The 26,950-nt window shown below is 35.9% G+C and overlaps 1 pseudogene; it reads right to left on the reverse strand.

Moving 5' to 3' along the window:
* Positions 1–16,803: 16,803 nt before the first annotated feature.
* On the reverse strand, positions 16,804–17,925 carry LOC100021168 (creatine kinase B-type-like; annotated as a pseudogene).
* Between the last annotated feature and the right edge of the window lie 9,025 nt (positions 17,926–26,950).

The following is a 26,950-nucleotide window of genomic DNA, read 5'->3' on the forward strand; positions in this document are numbered from 1 at the left end:
ACCTGGATGAGATCACAATTAGTATTTAACTAGCAGTAACACCTACTGCTCTCTCTTCCATTGCAATGATATAGTAAGTAAGCTAAGCACGGGAGTTCTGAATTGGCTAATCAGCCCATGTGGATTCTTATTTTGTATTTTCTTTATTTCTTGATATTCTAATGATCCTTAATGAACCTCTTAAAATATAATGTTTTTATTACTAGAGACATAATTTAATTTTTACATTTAATGGCAATTGTAAGTCAGACGAGAACTTCTCATTTTTTTAAAGATAGCCTAGATAATTTTGTTTAAGTCATGTTTCTCCAGCCAAGGCTTTTTGTCTACCCTCGCAAAGCTTCTGATTCAGCTCACTCCTGCTGTCTGCTTCTGGGTTCCAGCCATGAGCTGTGAACCTGATTAACCCAGATCACTCTCCTGGTCCCAACCTGCCCCAACCCCAGTCCTTGCTGATCTCCAGCCTCCGAACCAGATTTCCCCAGGCCAGTCTCAGGACCCAGACTACTGTTAGCTGCTCCTGTGTCTTCACAAATCACAAACCAACTGGTAAAAACTGTGGTGTCCTTTCCTTAGGCAACAATTAGTCTCCACATGGCAGGGGACCTCAGTGGGGTGGAATGAGGAGAAGAAAGAGACTTTTCCAAAAAGGAAGTTACAAGTATGGTATATTCTATGAGAGAGCAGTTCATTTCCTATTTCAGAGGATATTTTTTTGAGTGCACTGATATTTTTATTTATCTCACCTGTGATTCAGGAGAGAAATTCATCTCCTTGCCACTCTTTGTCATGTGGACCTGCCCAATTTGAGATTAAAACCCATCCTTGCTATGGAAAATCCCACCATAGTGCTGACAAAAGTCATCTCAAGGGATGAAAAAAAATTAACTTTAAAGAGATTGTAGAATATATATTTTAAGGCTTTTCAGACTTCAGTGTTTTATTAAAATATCTGTATTTTATTGCATTTTTGATTGTTTTGTTTAAGATTTAATTTTGTTGGTTTTAAGTTCATATATTAATGTATTCAATACTATTCTGTTACACTGAATCATTTTAATGTACTGGATTTTAGCTACTGTTATATTCTGTTGCTTTTCCCCTATAACAACACTGAACAAATATTACTGAATAAACCCATATATAAAAACAACCTTTTCTATTTTGACTTTATAAATTGTCACATAAAGGATGGATGGACTTCATCAGAACTGGTTACAATTGTATAACAACTTTTGGAAAATTTAATGAGCTAAATATCTCAAATTGATTTTAAGGGGTTTTTAGACATGATTTTTAAATTTTTTCAACAACTTTTATCATTTTGCCTGCCTCTAACAGGACGAAAGGCCCATTTTAGTAGCTGAAGTGAAATACAATTATAATCCCCACCTCCCACATTTATAAAAATGTGAATGGATGGAACATCACAGTCTTATACCAAAGGAACTTGGAAATTAATCCCAGGGTATAGTACCTTTGGATGGCTTACAGAATAGGAGTATCTCTCATTATAACTCTTCAGCTCACTTTACTCTTTCACCAGAATGATATCTAGATTTCTTGATGATGTTCTAGACCCAAATAAGTTTTAGTTTCTTTAAAAATGTATTTGCTAAGTTTGAAAGATTTGCTATGTCTGTAAAAACTGTGATAAATATCCATTAGTTCATAGGCTTTTAAAAATGTCATACAGGACCTTATATGAAATATGATAGTGGGTTTGTTTTCTATTGTAATTAACTGGACTGCTGTGAATTTTGGGGATATTGGTACCTTTTGAATTTGCATTACATGTTGTACTACTGTTCTATATATATATATAAAAAAAAACTGTTACTTTTGAAAATTCATTTGCTTGTACTCACCGTGGATCATGGCCAGGTATGAAGAGGAAATTGATCTAATTTTTGGTGAGAAACCTTTGTATTCTATATTTTCTTAACTGACACAGTGTGTCAAAGATTATAAACTATATTTTGAATATTAAAACTCTTTTATTATTATATTTTTCTTGCATGTGCAATATACTATCTCAGTTTTTTAATTTTTTCTCTCCTTTTTATATTTGAAGCACATGTCACGGTATTGAGATTTTCCTCAACTTTTTTGATTTAGCAGTAATACAAGTTTAAAATATATTTGATATGTCAATGCATACCCAAAAACTTGAGACTGTAAAAATGATGCTACTGATTGTTTAAAAAAAATGGAACTTTACTTAATGATCCTGTCTGATTCCAGGACAATAGAATACAAAAAGTGTCATTGCACAGTTCCAAAGGAGCTCAGATTACAGGTCAAAAAATAAAAAGAAGAAACCAATCCAGATAGGATTGATGCACTTCTAAGCCAATACTAAGGACTTGAATCTAGTGTGAGACTCGAGGTTGCAATGCTTTACATACGTTAAAACGTAAGCCTTCCTTGTATCCACACTCTTCGTGAAAATACTTACAGACAAGTACAAAAGTTTGGCTATCATCCTGGCTCCCTCGATTCCTGAGAATGAAGGTAAAACCAGACCAGGGAATGACATTTCCCTATCAAAATAAAAATCTGGTCCCTTTTCTGTCTTTCATAATGTGGCAACTTTCTGTAGTCCTGGCTACTGATTGGGTAAATACTTAATGCTTATATCATTTTAATTGGGTACTGATTTAAGGACCTGTTATAGATTTATTTTTCCTTACTTAGAATTTTTACAAATAAAACTTTGATAGTCTATATCTCATCCAAAATTAACTTTTTTTATTTGGATTTTTAAAAATATGTTTGATTTCTCTTGCCAGTTGATTTATATACCTCATAATTCAGCCATGCATACCTAAATGATCACTGTTTTTTTTTCAATCACCCTCTTCAGGGGGAATGTATAATTATTATTATTTTAAATTACAAAGTTTAAAATCCTTTTGAGAGTAATTTTAAGTTAAGAAACATGCTACCTCTCCAAATTCAGAAAGTGAACTGTTTGGAGAAAACACCATGAAGATGCCTCCACAGACAACACACTGTATGGAAGATCCAGAGTGAACTTTTGGATGTGGTGATTTGAACTGTGTGGGGTTTTAATACATTTGTTTTGAATGTACATTCTTATGCCAAAGGGGACTTCCCCCTAACTGGATTTTTGTCAATGCACCTAGCAATTATTGGTTTTGTTCTCTTTTCCTCTTATCCTCAAATTATTGTAATTTCCTGGCTGGTATGTTTATAAGATCCATCAGAAAGACTAGTCTTCCTTGGGCCTCGGGGGGGGGGGAGAAAATGGATATTTTGAACCCTAGACTTCCCCAGAAGTCCTTGGTATTTCCCAGAATTCCCTATAATCTCACCTGAGTCTCCACCTGGGTGAGATCACAATTAGTATTTAACTGGCAATAATGCCTACCACTCTCTCTTCCATTGCAATGGTGTAGTAAGTAACCTAATTGCAGGGTTTCTGAATTGGCTAATCAGCCTTGGGCATGTGTTTTCTTATTTTGTATATTCTTTATTTCTTGTTTTTCTAATGATCCTTAGTAAACCTCATAAAATATAATATTTTTATTAATAGAGACATAATTTAATTTTTACACTGGGCCCTAACTATTTTTAATGAACCTTGCAATTATTGGTTTTGTTCTCTTTTCCTCTTATCCTCAAATTATTGCAATTTCAAAGTTAGTATATTTACAAGACCCACTGGAGAGACTAGTCTTCTGTGGGTCTCAGAGGGAATGTATGATTGAAAATATGTTACCCTAAAAAAATAACTACATATCTCAAGAGCCCACAAACTTCCTGTCATTATGTACTTCCTGTAGACAGAGGATAAAGGGTGTGGGCTTTGGAGGCTCTTTCTCTCAGATGTAGAATCAGCATTGATGTTGGTGAGTGAGGTTGACTAAAAAATAAGCTAATTAATTCATGAGACATCAAGAAACAATAAAACAAAATCAAAATTATAACAAAACAGAAGAAAACATGAAACATCTCTTTTAAAAACAACTGGCCTAGGAAATAGATCCAAGAGAAACAATTTAAGAATCATTGGACTAAATAAAAGACACAATAAAAAAAATCTGGACATCATAATACAAGAAATTCTCAAAGAAAACTGCCCAGATAGTCTTGAAAAAGAAAATAAAATAGAAATTGAAAGAATCCACAAATCACATCTCAAAATAAATCTTGAAATGGCAACTTCCAAAAATATAATAGCTAAATTCAAGAGTACTCAAGGCTAGAATAAAATATTGCAAGCAGCCCGAAATAAACAATCCAAATACCATGGAGATATGATCAGGTTCACATAGGACCTAGGTGTTTCCACATTAAACTATCTAATGGCATAGAATGTTATATTCAGAGACACAAAAGATCTAGGTTTATGAGTCAGAATAACATGTCCAGCAAAACTGAGTATATTATTTCAGGGGGGCGGGGAATGGTCATTCAATTAGGTAGAAGATTTCCTAGCATTCCTGAGGAAAATACAATACCTAAACAAAAAAATTGAAATATAAAAACAAGACCCAAAAGAAGCCTAAAAATATAAATTAGAAAGAGAAAATTTAAGATTTCAAAAGCCCAAACTGTATGTATTCCTACATGGAAATATTTGTAATTCTTAAAAACTATTCTTACTTGTAGAGCAGATAGAAGGAGTATACTTAGGGAGAGGGTGGGGAAATAAGCTGGTTATGATGATATGACATAAAAAAATCAAGGGGTGAAAAAGAGCACTGTACTGAGAAAATGGGGAAGGGAGAAATGGAATGTTTTAAATTGTATAGCATACAGAGACATAAAAAGTTATTACAAAGTAGGAGAGGATGAGGGTGGTGACAAATATTCCTTAAACTTTACTGCCATTGTAAATGGCTCAGAGAGGGAATGACAACCATAATCATTTGGGGTATAGAATTCCATTTTACTCTACAGAAAAATAGAGGGGGAATAAAACAAGAGAATGGGGAAGGTAATAGGAAGAATGAGAAAATGGTGGGTGTGATAAAAAGCAAAACTGTTGAGGAGGAACAGAATAAAGGGAAAAAAGATCAGGATTAAAAAGGGAAAATAAAATGCAGGGGAATATACAGTAATCAAAACTATTAATGTGGATTGTGGAAAGGAAAATTGAATCAAACTTTGGGCCTTTCTGCCACTGAGGTGGAATAGTCAGCAATTGGAACATTGGAGTGAAGATATTGACAATGATGATAGTTGGTATGGGGAGGGGAGACTTGGAGAGTGATAGTGGCTCTCCAATGACTCTCTTTCTTGGCTCTCAAACTGGGAGGAGCTCTCTCTCCCTATCTCAGGATAGAAGTACCTCTATTCCTGTATATTTCCCAACTATGTGCTTTACCTGGATTCCTGTGATTGTGTGATCAAACAAAAGAGACAGGCCCAACCAGCTCTGAAGATCAGAATATTTTCTTCCTCTTGCTATCTACTGTTAAAGACTTTTAACTCATTAAAAGCTAGCACAAATATAGCATAGAAAGGAATAAAAGAAACCCTGCACAAGTCTGTGAGGCCTGGCCTCAGCTAAAGAGCTGAGAGAAACACAAGCCCAACCTGAGAAAAGTATAGGTCAATCTCTATTCCCTTGACTCTGATAGTTAGCCCATTTCTTGGGAACCCAATTTTTCAAAGAAAGCCTCTCATCAGGGAATATCTCTCTCCTTTTACCTCACCAGTATCCATATTCCCTCCATCCCTTCAACTCCTCCATTCCCTTTTGCAAAAATCTTTCTTATCTCCTGTACCTCTTCAATCCTCAACAATTCTTTTAACTATTACAGAATGCAATTGACTTATCCATAAAATGGAAGCACATAGCAGAGTGAATTAAAAACCTACTATATGTTGTTTACAAGAAACATATTTGAGGGAGGCTGACATATACAGAATAAAAGTAAAAGACTGGAGCAGATTCTATTATGCATATCCACCTGGGCGAGATCACAATTGGTATTTAATAGGCTTTCTGCCTGCCAAGAGCTCTTCCTCTACTCAGACATGGCAAGATGTAGTGAGTAAGATGTGAATGGGCTAATCAGCCCTAGTCACATAGTTTATTATTTTGTATCCTTGATTTCTAATAATCTTTAATAAACCTCATAAAAATAATACTTTTATTATGAGAAACTAATATAATTTTACAGTACTATAAAGCAACAATCATCAAAACAATTTGGTAATGGCTAAGGAATAGAATGCTAGATCAGTGGAGCAGATTAGATACACAATATATAGGCATAAATGATGTTAGTAACCCAAAGATCCCAGCTATTGGACAAGAACTCACTCTTTAACAAAAACTACTGGGAAAATTGGAATACAGTATAGCAGAAGCGAGGTCTAGACCAGTATCTTATGCTCTATACCAAGATCATTTCAAAAAGGATATATGATTTAGATATAAATAGTGATGCCATTACTACATTAGGGGAAAACAGAATAGTTGACGTGGCTGACCTTTGGAGAAGGAAAGAATTTATGACCAAAAAGGAAATAGAGAGTATTAATAAGATTTAAAATGAATGTAATTTTGACTAAATTAAATTAAAAATATTTGTACAAACAAAACTAATCTAACCAAGATTAGAAGGGAAACAATAAACTAGGAAATGTTTTTGTTTTCTTTAACAAACGTCACAGACAAGGGTCTAATTTCTCAAATTTACAAGAAAACTAATTTAAATGTATAAGAATATGTGATAATTAAAATAGTTGGTTGCCATAAACTGTAATGATTAAATAGTGGAACACTTAAATTGTGGTAGATAAAAGAGTGGATGGCTTAAATTGTGACCACAGAAAATATGGTTTCAAGATAGTGTCTTGTTTTAAATCAAATATAAGGTGGTCACCAGGGAAAAATTCCCAAATATTAAATATACCCAAGTCAGGTGGGTTTTACAGATATTTTAATTAATACAAAATGAGGAGTTAAGAAAAGGAGAGAGAGAGAAAAAGGAAATAATGAGAAAAGGATAGGCCAGCCCAGGGCAGCCTTGGCCAACCGAGGCCTAAGCCTTAAGATCAGTCAGTCCTCAATCACTCACCACAAGATTTGTCCAAGCAAGGATTCAGAGGGACAGAGTCTCCTCAGAGGGAGTTCCAGCCAGAGTCAGGCTCCCTCAGACTGTCTTCAAGAGACTGTCTCAAGAGACTGTCCTCAAGAGACTGTGTTTGCTCTCAGATTTTCATCTCCTTATAAAGGGAATTTTCTCTTATGTCACCTCCCCTAAGTTCTCCCATCTACCAATCACAGTAGACATTTTTCAAATGACAGACCATTCTTAGTTCACACATAAGAAGACTAATCTTTTGAGTAATTCACACTTGAGTAGACTAGAATCTCTGAGTAAGTTCTCACCTCTTTGCTCCTTGTAAGTTCACAAGTTGCCTGACCTTTATATGTACTTAGCACCCTTTTATATTATATCCAAAATAGGCATAGCTTAAGAACTTTTTGTCTTACTATAAGTATGGGTTTAAGTACTTTTCATTGTTCAGCAAAGAGTTTACAACTTTATCTTCCCCTAAGGCATGCTTAAGTATGGTGAAGTAGAGTTCTCACATTCCTGATCAAGTACCTTCACTGCCCAAATGGAAAATGGTCCCAATGGGGAATGGTCTTAACCCAACCTTATGAAGTAGGGTCTGGGAATTTTTAAGGTTCACAATCCCTCCTGATGATCATTGGGAGACTAGTCTCCCCATTGATCATTTAACATAATCATCTTGTAATCATAAATGCACTTCTAACTACACATGCATAATATTCAGTTTTCTAAGAGGAAATTAGAGTAGTGAGGGAGGAATTGAAAGAAAGAAAGCAAAACCAATGTTTTGCTAGGTGCATTGACAGAAATTAGGGGCAGTCCCTTTTGGCATAAACGTGTACATTTACAATAAATGTTCAATCAAAGTTCAGTTCAATGAACCATATCCAAAGTTCATTCTTGATCTTCTTGATGTAGTGTGGATTTTCTGGCATCTTTCTGCAACAGTTCATTCTCTGGATTTAGGAGTTATCAAGCTTCTTTCTTGAAGATCTTTTCTCGAACAAAAATCAAAATCTTGGATTTTATGTAAAAATACAATCTCAAACAAAAAATCAAAATAAATTCTTAGATTTTAAATTAAAATACAAATACAAGCTCTTCCCCAATTGACAAAAGGTCAAAGGATATGAACAAGCAAGTTTCAGATGGAGACATCAAAGATCATATAAAAATATTCTAAGTCATTATTGATTAGAGAAATATAAATTAAAACAACCGGAGGTACTGCCATATAGCTTTCAGAATGGTCAATATGGCAGTAAAGGAAATTGATTAATGTTTGAGGGGATGTGGAAAAATTGGGACAATAATGTATTGTTGGAAGAATTGTGAATTGATCCAAACATTCTGGATGACAATTTGGAATATACCCAAAGGACTATAAAACTGTGCATATCCTTTGAACTAGAAACACTACTACTAGGTCTATATTTCAAAAAGATAACACAAAAAAGGGGGAAAAGACCTAATTGTACAAAAATATTTATAGCTGTTCTTTTTGTGGTGGCCAAGAATTGGAAATTGAGGAAATGTCCATAAATTGAAGAATTACTGAACAAATTATGGTAAATGTTGGTAATGGAATACTACTGTGCTATAAGAAATAATAAACAAGATGATTTCAGAAAAATTGGAAAAGATCTGTGGAAACTGTTGTAGCGTGAAATACGCAGAAGTGGGAGAACATTATACACAATATCAGAAGTATGAGATGATGATTATCTGTGAAAAGTTGGCTACTCTCAGCACAATGCAATGATCTAGGACAATGATAACAAACCTTTTAAAGACCACATGCCATTCCTTACTTCCCCGCCAAGAGAGAGGCATTCCCCACTCTGCCCTTACTCCACACAATAGGAGGGAGAAAGCATTCTCATTGTGCTGCTGGCAGAGGGTGGGTGAAGTGAAAAAAATGTTATCAGGCATTGTAGAAGGGTAAGGGAGACATTCTGCCCAAGTATCTCTGCCTTTCTAGTAATAAACTCTGGGGGGAAGGGAGGTGACACACATGCCCACAGAAAGTGCTCTGTGGAACTCATGCCATAGGTTTGCCATCAGTGATCTAGGATAGTCCTGAACAATTTATGATGGAGAATGCTATCCACCTCCAGAAAAAGTTATGTTGGAGTTGTCTTTCACATCAGTGTATTTAGGGTTCTGTTTTGGGCGTTTTGTTATATATGAATTTGCTCTTACAATAATCAATATGGAATTATGTTTTGCATGACAATAAAGAAACAAATAAATAAGGAAAACAAAAACAATAATAGATATATTCCCAACTTAGAATCACCTCTTCAAGGAACTTAAGGATTCATTACCCCAATCTTTGGAGAGAGGGGGAAAAAGAATTGGAAATATAGGTCAGAGGACCTTGTCTCTTGTCTCAACTCTGGTAACTACTAGGTGTTAGATTTTATTTTTTTTTAAATCCTTATCTTCTCTCTTAGAATCAATACTATTTATTGGTTCCAAGGCAGAAGAGTGGTTAGGGATAGTGTGACAAGGAAATCACTTTAAAAGACTGATAGATATTAATTTAGGTTGCCAAGAAATTCAGCTATGTAATTCCTAAATGAAAACTCAAGTCAGCAGTCAACCTTTTATGGAGTTTTTAATTACAAACAGGAGGAAGAAAGGTATTAGAGAGAGAGAGAAAGAGAGAGAGAGACAGAGAGACAGAGAGAGAGAGGGAGAGAGATAAGGGAATAGGGCTTAAATACCCCCTCTGTTTAGGCTGGGCCAAAAGGCCCAAGCCCTTAGATAGCTGAGGCAAAGAAAAGAGATCAGTCCCTATCACTCACGTGACCAAAATGGAGAAACAGTTTCAGAGGCCTCCACCTCCAGTCTCCTTCAGAGCAAAACTTCTCAGAGCACAACCTCTCAGAGCAAAACCTCTCCAACCACCCCTCAGTCCTCAGACCCCTCTATCTTTAAGGAAATGATCTCAGTTCCCTCCCCTCCATTCTCACATCTACCAATCACTGCCCATGTCTTCCCTGTGCCAATGGTGGCTCTAGCTTAACCCAGGACCACCCAGAGGTCTGCCCCTTTGCACATGCCTGTTGAAGGTCATATTCTCAAATAATTAAATTTTGATCTATGCTGCAGCCCTTCCTAAATCCTGTTAGGACTGAGTAGGGTGGAGATTGTAAGTTCCAAGACCTGGTTCTGTCATTCCAAGTATCTCTATTGTATCAATTCTAAAATCAATCATGACTCAAATAACTTCCTGTTCTATGCTTAAGCATAGGTCAAAGCCCTTTCCATTGTTCAGTAAAAGGTTTCTGTCCTAAAGTAATCTTAAGTAGGGAGGGGAAGGACCCTCCCGTGCCAAGGGGGTTCACATTCCAATAGACTATCAGTAGGAAATTTTTCAAGTAGGAAATTTCCCAATGGTGAAATTTCCAACATTTATAAGTCTAAGAAATTTAAAGGTTTATAATAGGCAATGGGGTTAAGTGACTTGCCCAAGGTCACACACCTGGGAAGTGTCTGAGAACAGATTTGAAATTAAGACCTCCCATCTCTAGGCCTGGCCCTCAATCCACTGAGCTACCCAGCTGCTCCCTAGGTGTTTGGTTTTAGGAAAAATTACTTCTCTGAATTTCTGTTCTAAATTTCTATGACCAGAATAATGGATTCTGTCCTACCTAACTCATAGGATACTGTGAAGAGCAAATTAATACATTTAGTGAATATACATTTATTAGGTGCCTGATATGTATAAGATACTGTTAGATGCTCAACTGTACTTCTGCTGCTCTGCCTGGTTTCAACTCCATGGAATAAAATGTCTCTGATCCAGCAATGCCCTTGTTTCCCATTGCCTGACTGCTTTCCTGCATCCTTTCATATATTGTAGCCCAGTAGATTGATCCTTAAGGTCAGGAACTATATTTTTATTAATTGTATCCAGAGGCTTAGGGCAATCCAGCATATAGTAGATGCTTAATAATCATTTTTGGATTCAAACCTGGAGAAGATAGAAATTTGACATGTTGCCATGATAATAGAAGTTACCCAAATTTATATAGTCTTTAAATTGCTTTCCAAAGTAGCCGTTTGAAATAGTATTATCTTGATACATTCTAAATGAAGGCTCATTGAAATTTTCTGACTTGACATGTTTACACAGGTATTATCTGAAGTAGGATTTAAGCCCATGGTGTATCTCCCAACTCTGGTTACAACTTCCTCTTTCATAGAACTTTCTTAGCCCTTGTAGTGTAACAGGTAACAATAATATTCTAGATTTCATGATGAATACATTAGATAGATAAATTAGTTAATGTTTTAAAATAATTTTATAAAGGATCAGACACATATGAAGGAAGATTTTCACTCTTATAGAGTAATTTAGTCATTAAATGATGTCTTGCATAAGGTCCATGGAATCCTGAGATAAAAGATTGTCTACTTTGAAATATTAAAAGTATATTAAAGATATTTAAAATGTTTTTTATCTACATAATGCCACCTAAATCACTAGAATTTTTTTGCTCCAAGGGATATTTTTTGTCTAAATAAAACTTGCTCACCTTCTTTAGGTTTCATAAGATAGAAAACAGCAAAAAGTCACATAAGTCAACAGGCAGGAAATCAGATTTTAAATGAACTTCACTGGTGGATTCTCTTCTCTAAAAATGTCAGATACTGAACAGTGCTAAGAAGGCAGTATGCTTTTATTAATGATGATAAATTAATTATTCCTCCATATCCCATTAAGCATTCTATTTATACATGATCTCTGGTGTAAAGAACGGTGTTTAATTTGAAGATTTATTTATTTATTTTTGATTCAGATTATATTCACATTCAGTGGCACATCTGTTCTGGGAATTTTTACAGATGTTTTTCTGCTGGCCTGATGCCATACTGGAAGCTGTACCACTTTCACAAACGATCAGGAAAAAAAAAACATACACCTCCACCCCTTTCCTCATGTACAGATATGAATAAAATAAGAATTAACATTTGGAATCTGCATTTTATAGAGTGCGTAATGAAGTTTGTGACTAAATATAAGAATATATTACACTTGCCTCTGGTAACTACTCTTATCTGATTTATAAAGAAATTATTAATTCCCTCCCATTACTACCAGGAGATGAGGCTTTTTTTTTTCAAGTGTTCTATTAAATAAAAGACATCCACATTTAGGTATCTTGGATTTTGTGGCAGACAGTTAGAGGAAACAATTCAATTGAATTTAATCATCATCTAATAAGTATCAACTGTCATTAAGCTTATGACCACATAACCTTTCCTCAAGTAACTTGTCCAAGATCACACACATAGTAATAGAAATAAATTTCAAGATACTATAAAATATTATCAAGTTTAATAGCACATATGTAGTACATCAATTTAGAGATTGCTGGCACTTGGTGCAACTGGAAATTATTGAAAACTTTATTTTCCATGTATAGTTATTGGGCATACTTTCAAGGTAGAAATGAGCACCTGTGGTCAGTCATAAAGTAGTAGAGGCTCTGGTTGCAGTTCCAAAGCAGGGAAGAATTCTAGTGCTTGTGGCTGAAGGGAACCAGAGAGCCTCTTTGGCTCAAGATGAGAGCACTGACCAATTGAGAAGGAATTGCAGCTATGCCCTGACCACACCACTTTGAAAACATGGAAAATTTGCAGACTCCCAGAAAACGGAAACACAAAATGAACTGAGGATTTGGACAGTGCCTCCCATGATGATCAGAGTCCAACTTTAACATAAAATTCAAAATCAAGAAGTACGTTGGAAAATGAGCAAGTAATAAAAATAAAAACAACAACAACAAAAGAAATTGACTATAAAAATCTACTATGGTGGCAGAGAAGGCCAAGACCTAAATTCAGAATATGAAAAGACAATTAAAAATTTCATGCAAAGCCTAAAAGAAAAAGAAAATAATTGGAATCAAGATTAACAACAACAACAAATATTCTGGAAGGATTAAAGAAAGAGGAAGTAGTGAGTGGAAAAATTGGATGGAAAATGAGATGAAAGAAAATTATGAAAAGAAAATTAATATCTGGGTTAAAGAATGACAAAAAATACTGAAGAAAATAATAGTATAAACACAGAATTGGTCCAATGATAAATCCACTGAAGAAAAGAACGTTTTATGAAGCCTAATTGGTCAAATGGGAAAAGAGGTTCAAAAGTTCACTGAATTGAATAATTCTTTTAAAATTGAAATGGATTAAGTGAAAGTTAATGACTTGATCAGATATTGAGAAATAATACAACACTCTTCCAGTGCCAATGTGGCAGAGTGAGGAGGGAACTTGCCTGATACCTCCCAATTTTCCCTCCTGATCACTTTAAAGAAAAAAAAAAACTCTTACCAAATTTTGCAGCAGTGAAATTGTTTTCCAATCCAGAATATCTATGAGAATCAGCAGCATAAGATGTGTTTTTCTGGGTGGGTGGGAATCTCAGTGAGGAGCAGGCAGCCTAAATTGGTCCAGGATACTCCCAATGCCCTTCCCCTGAAACAGAAAAGCCTCAGCACAAACAAGCCAGCAACAGACTAGACAAATTGGATGATAGGGGAGGTCATGGCCCCAGGGAAAATAAGCATTGAAGCCCTACCTCCATAGAAAGAGTCTCAACCTCACAAAATTGAGGCCATGTCTTCAGTGCAAGCCATCAGTGAGGATCCTCACCCACAGCAGCAGGCCCTCAATCTTGCATAGCAAGGCCCTTCACCTAAGGCAAGCCAGCAGTTAGGTCCTTCACCACAGATCTAATAAGGTCCCCCATTGTGCAAACCAGTAGCTAAGACCCAACACTGAATAATCCAGCAGTGAGGATCCATAACTGGTGCAAGTCAACAGTGATGCCCACAATTATGCAAGCAAACTCTGAAGCTTCTTACTGTACAGTCAAATAGCAAGTTCCCCCACTGTGCAAACAAGCATTGAGACACTCCATCTGTTGAAGCCAGAAGCTAGGTTCTGAGACTCCCATAAGCTAGAAGAAAAATCCCAAGACACACAAATGTTTGGCTTAGTAACTTCTCCAATTTAGGAATCAAACTTTAATATTCAGTAAAAAGTTAATGAAAAAATAAGCCCCAAAGCCCTCAAAAGAAATCTAACTGCAGAAAGTTATTATTGTGACAATGAGGATCACAGCACAAATGTAGAAGGGAACAATATTGTTAGGGGTAAAACTTATGTTGGACTGGATATATATTTTAGTTGGTCACCAGGGATTTTAAATTCTAAAATCTCAATGAAATACTCAAGTCAGAATGGAATTGTATGCTGTTTTATTTACAATAGAGTGAAGATATTAAGGAAGAAGGATAGGAAAAGGAAAGATATACCAGGCAGGAGTTCCCATCCAAGGGGACTGAGGGTGGCAGATGATTAAATCTAGCATTGCTTCCAGCTGAGAGACCTCTTCCAAGATAAGGGGCCTCCCCAGAGGCTTGTGCCTCCAGAAAAGCCAAAGAAATGTAAGTAAGCCTTGCACTCACTATGTGACAGTCTAAGGGAAGCAGTGTGAGGTCTCACACTTGAGCTCCTCCACAGTCAAGTTTCACTGCCAAGTCCCTCTCATAGGAAGTGACGTGAAATATAAAGGCAGTTCTTTATGTCACTAACTGTGTTTCACATGTACCAATGGTGGCTTAAATTTGGCTTTGAGCAGTTCAAGTGGTCAGTCAGTTGTTTCTGATTTGTCACTTGCTAGCACACATGGGTCATAGACCTTCCTCCCCCACACTTAATCCTTAAGTGGGGGTGTATACATTTTTGATTGCTAAAATTCTAAAATCTAAACAGGGTGGAGTAAATCTAAAATTCATAATATAAAATTTTAAAAAATTAAAAATTATAAAAGAAGCTCAAATTAAAATGTGAGAGTCAGGACCAACATGAATTTCTGAAAGTTTTTCTTTTTAAAGACTTAAAATCAAATAAATGTTTTAAGGAAAAATAGGAAAACAAATTGAGAGTAATGCAAGAAAATAATGAAATACGAGTCAACAACTTGGTAAGGGAAGCACAAAGGATGGAAAAGATATACAAAAATTCACTGAAGAAAACAACTTATTAAAATGTAGAACTCATCAATTGGAAAGTGTTCAGAAGCTCACTGAAAAAAATAATTCCTCAAAAATTAGAATTGGGCAAGTAGAAGCTAATAATTTCACGAGATATCAAGAAACAAACAAAATTTTAAAAATGAAAAAAGACTAGAAGAAAATATGAAAATTCTCATTGGGGAAAATTAATCTGAAGGAACGATCATTGAATTATTCAAATGAGATAAGATAGATGACTCAGTGGATTGAAAACCAGACCTAGAAATGGATGATCCTAGATTCAGATCTGGCCTCAAAATCTTCCTAGTTGTATGATTCTGGTCAAGTCTCTTGACTCTTAACTACGTAGCCCTTGCCTCTTTTCTGCCTTGGAACATAGTATGACTTGTAAGACAAAAGGCAATTAAAAAAATAATTATTGAACTACCTGAATGCCATTATTGGAAAGAAAAAAAAAGAACCTGAGCATGATATTTCAAGAAATTATCAAGAAAAATTGCTGATATCCAAGGATTAAGGTAAAATAGAAATTGAAAGCTGATAATCTCTAGAAAAAGACACCCAAATGAAATATCATAGGAATTGTTTAGCCATATTCTTTGGCACTCAGGTGAAGAAGAAAATATGACAAGCAGCCTAAAAGAAAAAATTAAATATGATGAAACTACAGTCAGCATAATACAAGATTTGACCACTTCTATTATAAGTATATGGGGTGTCTATTATAAGTGTATGGGGTGTTCAGGGAGGGGTAATATCTCTGGTATGGAGGGCTTGTCGTGCCCTCCTAGGACAACTCTCCAGCTTCTGACCCCCACCTGACACCCAGCTCTCACTTGTGGCTTCCAGTAGCTGCTAGCATGTGGCAGTGGCCACACCCCGGGCAACGGCTTCGACAGGCATGATAAACCTTGTGAGGGTAGTCATCGGGTCTTGGACCCCAGGTGAACCTGGGCCTTGCTCACCCAGCATGTGAAGACTGCTTTGGCTGAACAGATGGAAGAAACCAATAAGAAGGTTCAACGGCTGAGAGGGCGACGCAGCAAAGCACTGTGGAGTGCTTAGGGCATGTTGGAGCACAAAAGACAACACGGCCATCCAATGCAGCTGAGAGGAAGTCTCCAGGTGTAACGACTTTTCGTGCCACTGGACCCAGGCTTCCAACGCCGAGAGAGTGGGACTGTCTCTGTGCATCGGATTTTCTACTTAAATCTCCTTCACGCACAAATGTCTTTGTGCACAATCATCTATCATAGGTGAAAACGCACAAAGACAATCCTCATCCTCTGTTACGGAGAGACTACTACTACTACTATTATAATAAATCAGAGGGCTATTAAATGATGTTCCGGAGGGCAAAAGATATTGAATTACAATCAAGAATTACATACCCAGGAAAAATGAGTATAACTTTTCATGGGAAAATAGATGTTTAATGAAATTGAGAATATTCAAACATTCTTTTTTTTTTTTTTCAGGCCAAATCTATTTGCAGCATTCAACAACATCTCAGCCATCAAAAATAAACTCTAATATCAGAGGATGGAAGGAAGACTTTTCTACATTTTGATCAGGTGGGCTACATGTAGAGACCCGAGGGTCCCACAAGGGGGGGATTAGATAGTGGTTGTTCATTTGTCCAATAAATTAGCCAGCAGCAAAATCCAGGGGCTTACTGTTCAGTTCTGGGCTGGTATAAGGTCATCAATGGACTGGCCCTGCTCCCAGCACTTCTCAATTTCTATGGGCAATTTAACAACATCTACCACCATCTAGAATTGCTCCACTTCTGAGAAGTCCAGACAGCACATCAAATAGTGCTGTGTCCAGACCCCAGCAGTCCTTCTTTTCTGCAGCCTCTGCTTCTTCAACACTTCCCCAAACTTCTCATGCTTGCCCTGGTGGGGAAGTTTGATGTGGACATCAGCACATAGTCCTGTGCCCAGATTGGAGGGGCACATCAGGATATAGCCCAGGTGAGAGTTCCACATGAATTTTCAGCTCTTGGTCTTGAAAAAGGTTTCAATCTGAGTGAGTCCCATGCGGAAACATGTGAACACATCCTTCATGTTACTCCACTTCTGCATGGAGATGACCCTCAGATGAACTTCATCACTGATCCACACCAGGAAGGTGTTGTTGTCATTGTGCTAATGCACCTGCTATCAGGCCAGTTTCAGGCCATGCCAGATGCCAGGATGTGTGGGGAGATGGGCTTGTCAAAGAGAAAGTGGTCATCAATCAGCTGCTGTTCCTTCTCAGTCATGCTCTTCAAGGCATAGTACTTCCCATTCAGCTCACCTTCTGGGCTGGCCAGATGTTCCACAGACTTTCTCTATGGCACATTGCTCTCCTCAGTTACAATGCAGGGACAGGCAGAAACCTTGCATGCTCTGGCCAGTTCAAACATGAGAACTCAGTACATAATTAGGGTATAGATAATCACTACCCTGCAGATTGTGAGCATTGATATCAGTTTTATGCATATCTGAAGGCTTGCAGCCTCCATGTTGGTCCTCAATGATTGGATCAAACAGCTCCTTGAACATATCATAGCTCTCTTCATCTCTGGTCACATAGCCCACAGTCATGATGAATTGGTGCCCTGGGTTGTCCACACCAGTCTGGATGACAGCATCCAGGATCAAACTGTTCAGTATGACCTTATACTGAAGTTTTTAATAGATCTCTGGGGTCAGCACCTTAATGATGTGGTTCTTGTGTATGTGAGCAGAGGTTGGGTATTCCTCCTCAGTGGTATAGCGGGACGTCAGCATGTTGTAGCTATTGGAGTCCTGCATGATGGTGGGAGGCAAGGCTGCTGTGGTGGTCTCAGAAATGTGAGAAGATCAGAGGATGCTGCTACAAGGCTGCAACTGCTGCTGCATTCCCGGGGCACCTTAACCAGAGCTCAGTCACCAATTCCCAAATATTCTTAATAAAAAGACCAGTAGTGCATAGAAAATATGCCCTTCAAACAAAAACATCAAGAAAGGCATTAGAAAGTAAATAAGAAAGAGAAATCATAATGGATTCAATAAGGTTGAACTAAGTATATTCTTACATTAGAGGATAATACTTATAATTTATATGAATTTTATCACTATTAGGACAATTAAAAGGAATATGCACAGAGAAAAGATGTGGATGGGAATTAACTATACTGGTATATTATCCAAAAAATAATCAATAGATAAGAAAGATGATTGCACTTGGAGAAGAGAGAAGGGAGACAATGAGTGGAGTGAATTATCTAAAAAGAGGCATGAAAGAGTTATTTTAATGAGAAGAAGATTAGGGGAGATGACAGGCAATGCTTGAACCTTATTCTCATCTGATTTGTCTCAAAAACAGAATAAATAATACACTCAACTAGAGGTAGAAATCCATCTAACTCTATTGGTAATTAAAAAGGGATGGAGATAAGAAGAGAGGGTAATAATAAGAAAGATGGATTTGGGGAGAAGGAGCTCAGAATTAAATTAGGAGGAACAGAATGAAGGGAGAGAGAAAAAGAAGAATAAATAGGTAAAATAAATGTCAGTTGAATGAAATCATCCTTAAAATGGAAGGGGATAGCAGAATGGATCAAAAACCAGAATTCTAAATTATTTTGTCCATATTAAAAACATTTAAAGCAGGGAGACAAGGACAGATTAAAGGCAGGGAGTAGGAGCCGAATTTATAATGCTGAAGTGAAAAAAGAAAAGTAGTAATCCTGGTCAAAGACAAAAATGAAACAAAAATAAATCTAATTAAAAAGAAATTACAGATAAGAAAATTATATAATGCTAAAAGTTTCCAAAGATAATGACATAGTATCACTATTAAGTATATATTGACCAAATGGCATAGTATCCATATTTTTAGAGACGATAATGGACATTAAAACTATACTAGTTGAAGATCTCACCTTTCTTTTCAGAATCTATGAGTGTGAAAACCCTTCTCCCTTATATGAGGATAAGACTTTATTGTATTGTTAGCAGTAGTTTTTAGATAATCATAATTACAATTCTAAGATAGTTAGCATAGGTCATGATTTTAATAGGGTTTTGTGATTATTTTAGTATAAGTTCTAAGGTTTTAAATTTAAATAGAAAACAGCTTTAGCATAATTAATCATTGTTACCATAGGCCTCAGTTTTGGGCCTCAGCCTTAAAATTCCTATATCATGCACCCTCAGCAATTATGGTTTTAAACTTGTGATCTAGTAGTATATGTCACCAGGTTTGACCTTGGGTTGGGGGCAAAGCCTGATACCACCCAATACCAAATACTCATCATCCTTTACATCATCAGGTTTAGAAGATAGGATTCAGGCTTCCCCACTCCCCCTTTTCTACCAAGTAACTTCCTGTACCAATGAGAAGGACTTCCTAGTTGCCTCAACCAATGAACATTGTTGCTGTGTGCCTATATTTTTAGATGGGTATAACTATTGTCTTGGGATTATTTTTGTAATGATATATAAGTTGTGATGTTCATTAGGGTATAAATAAAGGTCCCTCACAATGTTCTGGGACTTTTGGTCATGACCAGAAGTCCAGCTTTATTGTGAGATAGGCCCACTCTCAATAAACCTACTTCTTTTTGGTTTGGAGACTTCGTTTCTCTTATTTGATTTTTTTGCTTAGAGAATTTCCCCCACAAGTCAGATTAATCTATGAAATTTAGAAAGAAGTTAAAGAGATGAATATACATTTAAAAGGGTTAGATATGATAGAACTCTGGAGAAAAAAGAATGTGGATAGAAATAATATGCCGTCCTCTCAGCAATACATACACACAAAAATTGACTATGTATTGGGGTATAAAACTTCACAATCAAATGCAGAAAAGAAGAAATATAAAATACATTTTTCATATTATAATGTAATTGAAATTGCATTCAATAAAGGGTCACAGAAAGAAAGAGTAGAATTAAGTTGGAAACTAATTAAACTAATGTTAAAGAATAAGTGGGTCAAAGAACAGATCATAAAAACTACTGGTAATTTCATTTAAGGGAATGATAACAATTAGATAACATACAAAATTTTACATTTAAGACACTACTTAGGGGATGTTATAGATTTCTAAATATCTCAATAAATTAAAGAAAAATAATTCAATGAATTGAGCAATCAACTAAAACAGAAAAAGAACAAATTAAAAGCCTGATTTAAATACCAAATTGGCAAAATTGGGACTTCTTGGTTCTGGAGCTAAGATGGCAGTGTATAAGCAAGGAAGGTAAAAATCAACATGAGAACCCTTTCCAACCAGTCTTAAAATAATGCTGCAAAATGAAGATAGGAGTGAAAGAACTAACAACGAGAAAGAATGGAACAACTTTCAAGAAGAGAAAAGCCTAAAAAGGTAGGTTTCAAATATCTGGAGCCCTGGAATGAGAGGGGAACACAGACAGCAGGAGGCTACAGCAAGGAATGAGGAGAGAGCCAATAGTAAACTACACATCCTCACCACACATCTGCTTTGTCAGGTTCTGAAATTGAGCCCAAGTACAAAATTCTAAACCTGAGACCCTGCCTGGGCAAATAGAGGTCCAAGACAATGCACACTCCTTGAAATTCCAAGGAAATCTACAGTGAAGTTCAGAATTCCAGCCCAGGGCAGTCAGTATTGAAGAAGCTTGATCTGTGTGGGCCCAGAGCAAAGCCAATATTCCTGTCTGGGACTGTGGTGAGGGCATAAATCTGAGTTTGGGGTAGTTGGTAGACCAAAAATAGGGGCTCCTCCTGATCATTTTGCCAAAAACTCAAAGCAGACCCTAAGAGTAGGGCAATCTACTATATATCTGACCAGATCAAGCCCAGAGTTAGACCAAAAACCTCACCCAAGCCTGAGGTAAGAATTTCAGCTATCAGTAAACCCAAGGGATAATTGAATCAGCAGCAGGTGGTGGCTCTTAGAGCTCCTAGCCCCCAGGCCATCATAGCATTGTGTAAGAACTGAAACTGGCCAAAACCCAGAGATAAAGCTAAATTTAAAACAAAGGAAGGTTTGAAGTTTAAGAGGGTATCCTAACCTCCCAGAGGACAGAGCTTACCTATAAAACATTGGGAAAATGAGCAGACAACAAAAATAAAGTGCCTAACTATAAAGAATTTTTATGGAAAGAAAGAGCAAGGTACAGACACAGAAGGAAAAAAATGAAACCAAAGCAAACACACTCAAAGTTCAAAAGAAAAATATGAATTGGATGCAGATTTTGGAAGAGCTCACAAAGGACTTCCAAAACTATTTAAAGGAGAGGCAAGGGAAAAACAGGGCAGAGAAATGAAAGCAATATAAGAAGAAATAAAAAATGAGACTCAAATGTTGATGGAGGAAAATCAGGCCTTAAAAATTAGATTTGAGCAATTAAAAGCTAATGATTTCATAAAACATTAAGAAACAATGAAACAAAATCAAAAGAATGGGAAAAAAACACAGAAGACTACATGAAATATCTCTTTGAAAAAACAACTAACCTGGAGAATAGATCCAATAGAGATAATTTAAGAATTATTGGACTAACTGAAAGCCATGATAAAAACAAACAAACAAACAAACATAAAACAACTTAAAGAAAACTAGCCAGATATTCTTGAAAAAATAAAATAAATTGCAAATTGAAAAAATCCACAGATCACCACCAGAATGTAATCCTCAAATAACAACTTCCAAGAATATAATAACTAAATTCAAGAACCCCAAGCCAAGGAGAAAATATTGCTAACAGCTATAAATAAACAATTCAAATACCATGGAGCTACAAACAGGATGACATAGAGCCTAGTGGCTTCCACATTAAAGGATTGGAACTCATGGAATGTGATATTAATGGACACAAAAGATCTATGTTTACAAGTCAGAATCATATCCAAAAATCCAGTATATTCTTTCTGGGGGGAAATGGTCATTAAATTAGATAGAAAATTTCCATGTATTCTTGAGGGAAAAAGCAGACCGAAAAAAAAAATGAAGTCTAAATATGAAACCCAATAAAAGCCTAAAAATGTATATAAAAAAGAGAAGATTTAAGGGACTCAATAAGGTCAAACTGTCTATATTCCTACATGGAAAGAATATATCTATAATTCTTAAACAATAGTAGTAGAGCCTATAGAAGGAATATACTTATGCAGAGAGTGGGGAGATAAGCTGATTATAATGATACAATATGTAAAAAAGGGGTTAAAAAGAGCATTTTCCTGAGAGAAGAGGGAAGGAATAGATGGAATGGGTTAAATTATATAACAAAAAGAGGTGTGTGGAATCATTATAGAGAGGGGAGGATAAGGGTAGTAAAGGGCAATGCTTAAACTTTACTCTAGTAACTGGCTCAGATTGCAAAAAACAAGTATACTCAGTGGGGTATAGAATTCTATCTTACTCAACAGAGAAGTAGAAGGGGAGTAAGACAATGGAAGGGGGAGGTAATTGGAGGGAGGAAAAAGCAGGGACATGAAAAAAATCAAAATACTGGTGAAGAGGAACAGAGTGAAAGAGAATAGAACAGGATCTAAAGGGGATAAAATGAAAGAGGGCAATATGCATTTAGGAATGTGAATGGAATGAACTCATCCATAAAATGGAAGCAGATAGCAGAGTGGATGAAAAACCAGAATCTTACAGTATGTTGTTTACAAGAAACATAGAGTAAATATTAAAGACTGGAGCAGCATTATGCATCATCTAAAGTAAGAAAAGGAGGATTAGCAATCATGACGTCTGACAAATCTAAAGCAAAAATTGATCTGATTAAAATATATGAGGAAAGAAAACACATCTTGCTAAAAGGTACTATAAACAATGAAGTAATTTCAATACTAAACATATATGTTCCAAATGGGATAGCACCAGTTTTTTAAAGGAAAGCTGAAGCTTAACGACGAAAAAGATAGTAAAACTATATTAGTGGGGGACCTCAACCTTCCCCTATCAGAACTAGATAAATTTTAACAATATAACTAAGAAAGAAGTAAGGAAAGTGAAGGGAATTATAGAAAAATTAGAGTTAATAAATATCTGGAGAAAATTGAATAGGGATAAAGCAGAATAAACCTTCTTTTCAGCAACACATGATACATCTACAAAGATTAGATATGTACTAGGGCATAAAAACATCATGAACAAATGAAGAAAAGTAGAAATAATAAATGTTACTTTTTCAGATCATAATATGACAAAAATTAAAATTAGTAAGGGCCCATGGAGAGGCAAATTAAAAAAATTATTGGAAACTAAATAAGTTTTTAAGTACTAGTGGGTTAAAGAACAAATCATGAAAATGATTAGTGATTTCATTGAAGAGAATGATAATGAGGAGACAACATATCAAAATTCATGAGATAAAGCTAAAGCATTACTCAAGGGAAAATTTATATCCCTGAGGGCCTATATCAACATAATAGAGAAAAAGGAGATTAATGAATTGGCAATGCAACTAAAGAAAAACTAGAAAAAGGGAACATATTAAAAATCCCCAGGAAAAATCTAAATTGGAAATACTGAAAAGCAAAGTAGAAATTAATAACATTGAAATTAAAGGAACTATTGAATTAATAAATGAGACTAGGAATTGGTTTTTAGAAAAAAAACAAATAAAATAGAGGAAGTTTTGGTTAATCAAATTTTAAAAAGAGAAGAGAATCAAATTATCAGTGTCAAAAATTAAAAAGGGGAATTTCACATCTAATAAAAAGAGATATTAAGGCAATTATTAAGACCTATTTTGCCCATTTATATGACAATAAATATGATAATCTAGGTAAAATGGATGAATATTAACAAAAATACAAATTGTCTAGAATAAGAAAAGAGGAAATAGGATATTTAAATAATCCCACATCAGATAAAATGAGTATATTAAACTAAAAAGTTTTTGTACAAACAAAAGTGATATAATCAAGATTAGCAGGGAAATGACAAACTGAAAAAAAATATAACAAATTTCTCTGATAAAGGTCTCATTTCTCAAGTATATAGAGAACTAGGTCAAATTTATGAGAATATAAATCATTTTCCAATTGACAAATGGTCAAAAGATATGAATAAACAATTTTCAGATGAAAACAAAGCTAACAATAATCATATAAAATGTTCTAAATTACTTTTGATTATAGAAATGAAAATTAAGGAAATCCTGATGTACCAACTTATACCTATCAGATTGACCTCAATATGAAAGTAAAAGAAAGTGACAAATGTTGGAGGGGATGTGACAAATTTGTAACAATATTGCATTGCTGGTGGAATTGGAACTATGAGTAATACCATGACTATGTCTTTATCTGAAAGTGATTTTTAAAAAGTGGTGGTGGGGACCTATTTGTACGAAAATAATTATACCTACTCTTTTTGTGGTGGTAAAGAATTGGAAATTGAAGGGATGTCTATCAACTGGGGAATGGATGAATAAATTGTGGTCTATGCTTGGTGATGGAATACTATTGTGCTATAAGAAATGGTGATCAGGATGATTTCAGAAAGAGCTGAAAAGATCTACATGAATTGACACAGAGTGAAATAAGCAGAAGTAGGAGAGCAAGAACAACAGTATTGTATAATGATCAACTATGATAGACTTACCTCCTCTCTGTGATGCAATGATCCAGGACACTTTTGAATGATTTTTGACAAAGAATGCTATCTACCTCCAGAGAAAGAACTGTCAGAGTTGGAATACAGATCAAAGCATATTATTTTTTATTTTAATTTATTCAGGATTTTCTTTAGTATTTTTATTTTATATGATTTTTTTTCAAAAATGAACAATATGGAAATATGTTTTGCATGTTAACACATGTATAACCCAGACCAAATTGCTTGCCAACTTAGGGTGGGGGAAGGAGGGATTAAAGGGAGGGACAATTTGACAATCTGAATCATATACCTTTGGAAAACTTATGTGAAAATTTATTGCATCTAATAGGTAAAAGAAAAAATCTTCATATTAAAAAAGGAAGTTGATAGTGGAATGAGAGATAAGAATCCAACAATATGTTGTTTACAAGAGACACATTGGAAACAGAAATATTGACATAGAGTTAAAATAATGGACTAGAGCAGAACTTCCTATGCTTCAGATGAAGTAAAAAAGGCAGGTGTAGCAGTCATGACTTCAGACAAAACAAAAGCCAAATAGACCTAATTGAAAGTGTGGAAAGGAAACTAGACTAACAGTTTGTGTGGGGGAAGGGACAACTGGGAGTGGCAGTTGGGTCTTGTGACTAGCACTGCCTTCCTGCCGGGGGAGGGAGGTCCTGGTGTTGGAAGAGAGGAGCTTGTTCAGCCCTGTCTGGAGTGGCATGCTCTTCTTGGTTCAGTCGGAAGACGCAGGCTTGTGAAGGTTAGACCGGTTCTTGTTTGCTTTCTGGCTACTGCTAAGATTCTGTATTAGACAAAGAAGGACTCATATAGAGTAGACAGGAATGGGAGAACCCTCTGCCGGCTTCTGGGCCCTGGCCTCAGGTCTGAAGTTGAGAAAAAACTCCAATCCCAACTAGTTATTAAACTTTATATTATTAGAATACGCAGTCACATAAGTGGGCTATCATTTCTGGTCATAGAGGGAGCTGAACTTCAGCTCAATCATTCCAGGACAAAGAGTCCTTATCGGACCTCTGCGGCTTCGTCTCAGCAGGGGGCATCTCCCTCCCTTGCATCACCAAGCAATATTCCCTCTCTCCCCTTAACTCCTCATTACCCCTTACAAACCTCCATTTATCCCTGTTTTCTAATCTTCCTATTTCCTTTCCCAATAAGTATTACAAAAGATATAAGCAGGGAAACTACATTTTGCTAAAAGGTACCATTGATAATGAAGTATTGGTAAATTTTTACATCGTTTCACTTATAAAGAAATCATTTCTCAAATAAATAGGAAACAGTCAAATTTATAAAAATAACTATTCTCCACTTGATAAATGGTCAAAGGATATGATTAGGCTGTTTTTTAGAATATGAAATAAAAACTATTTATAGGCATATGAAAAATGCTCTAAATTTCTATTGATTAGAGAACTACAAAATAAAATCACCTGAAGCACCAAATTATACCCATAAGTAATGACAAATGCTGGAGGGGATAAAGAAAAATAGGTAGACTCATAATCTATTGCTGGAGTTATGAAGTTGTCCAACTATTCTGAAGAACAATGTGGAATTATGTCAAAAGGACTATAAAACTATGTATACCCTTTGACCTAGCATTAGCACTACTAGATCTGTATCCCAAAGAGATCAAAGGAAAAGGAAAAGGAAAAGGACCTAGATGTAGAAAAATATTCCAAGTAGCTTTTTATTTGTGGCAAAGAATTTTAAATTATATCAGTGATGGTGAACCTTTTAGAGATATAGTGCCATCCCCCCCACCCTGAGACCAAATGCCATTCCCTTCCCTACCACTGAGTGCCAAGTATACTCTTCTTTTCTTTACCCCACACAGGAGAAATAGGGAGTGCTCCCACTGGGCTACAGGATGGAAAGGTGGGTGAAGTTAGGAATGTGCTCAGAGTATAGAGAGGGAAGGAGAGTGGCCTGATTGATCTACTTCCCTCCAGCTCTGCCTCCTGTGAGCCACCCATGTTACCCACTATGAGTTCCCACTGGGCTGCTGGCAGAGGGGTAAGGAATGTGAAAAAATGTCTTCAGGTGTGGTGAGGAGGGGGAAGGTAACAGATCTGCCCAAGTCCTTCTGTCTTTCTAGTAATGAACTCTTGCATGGGGGTGGCATTTCTGATGCAAAATGAAATTAAAAAATGGGGAGATCATTTTTTTTACAGTAACTGCAATTTTTTAATGATGATAAACTATAGAATTCTTGGCTAGTCTGA

The sequence above is a fragment of the Monodelphis domestica genome, chromosome 3 (assembly GCF_027887165.1).
Source record: "Monodelphis domestica isolate mMonDom1 chromosome 3, mMonDom1.pri, whole genome shotgun sequence".
NCBI classification, from domain to species: Eukaryota; Metazoa; Chordata; class Mammalia; order Didelphimorphia; family Didelphidae; genus Monodelphis; species Monodelphis domestica.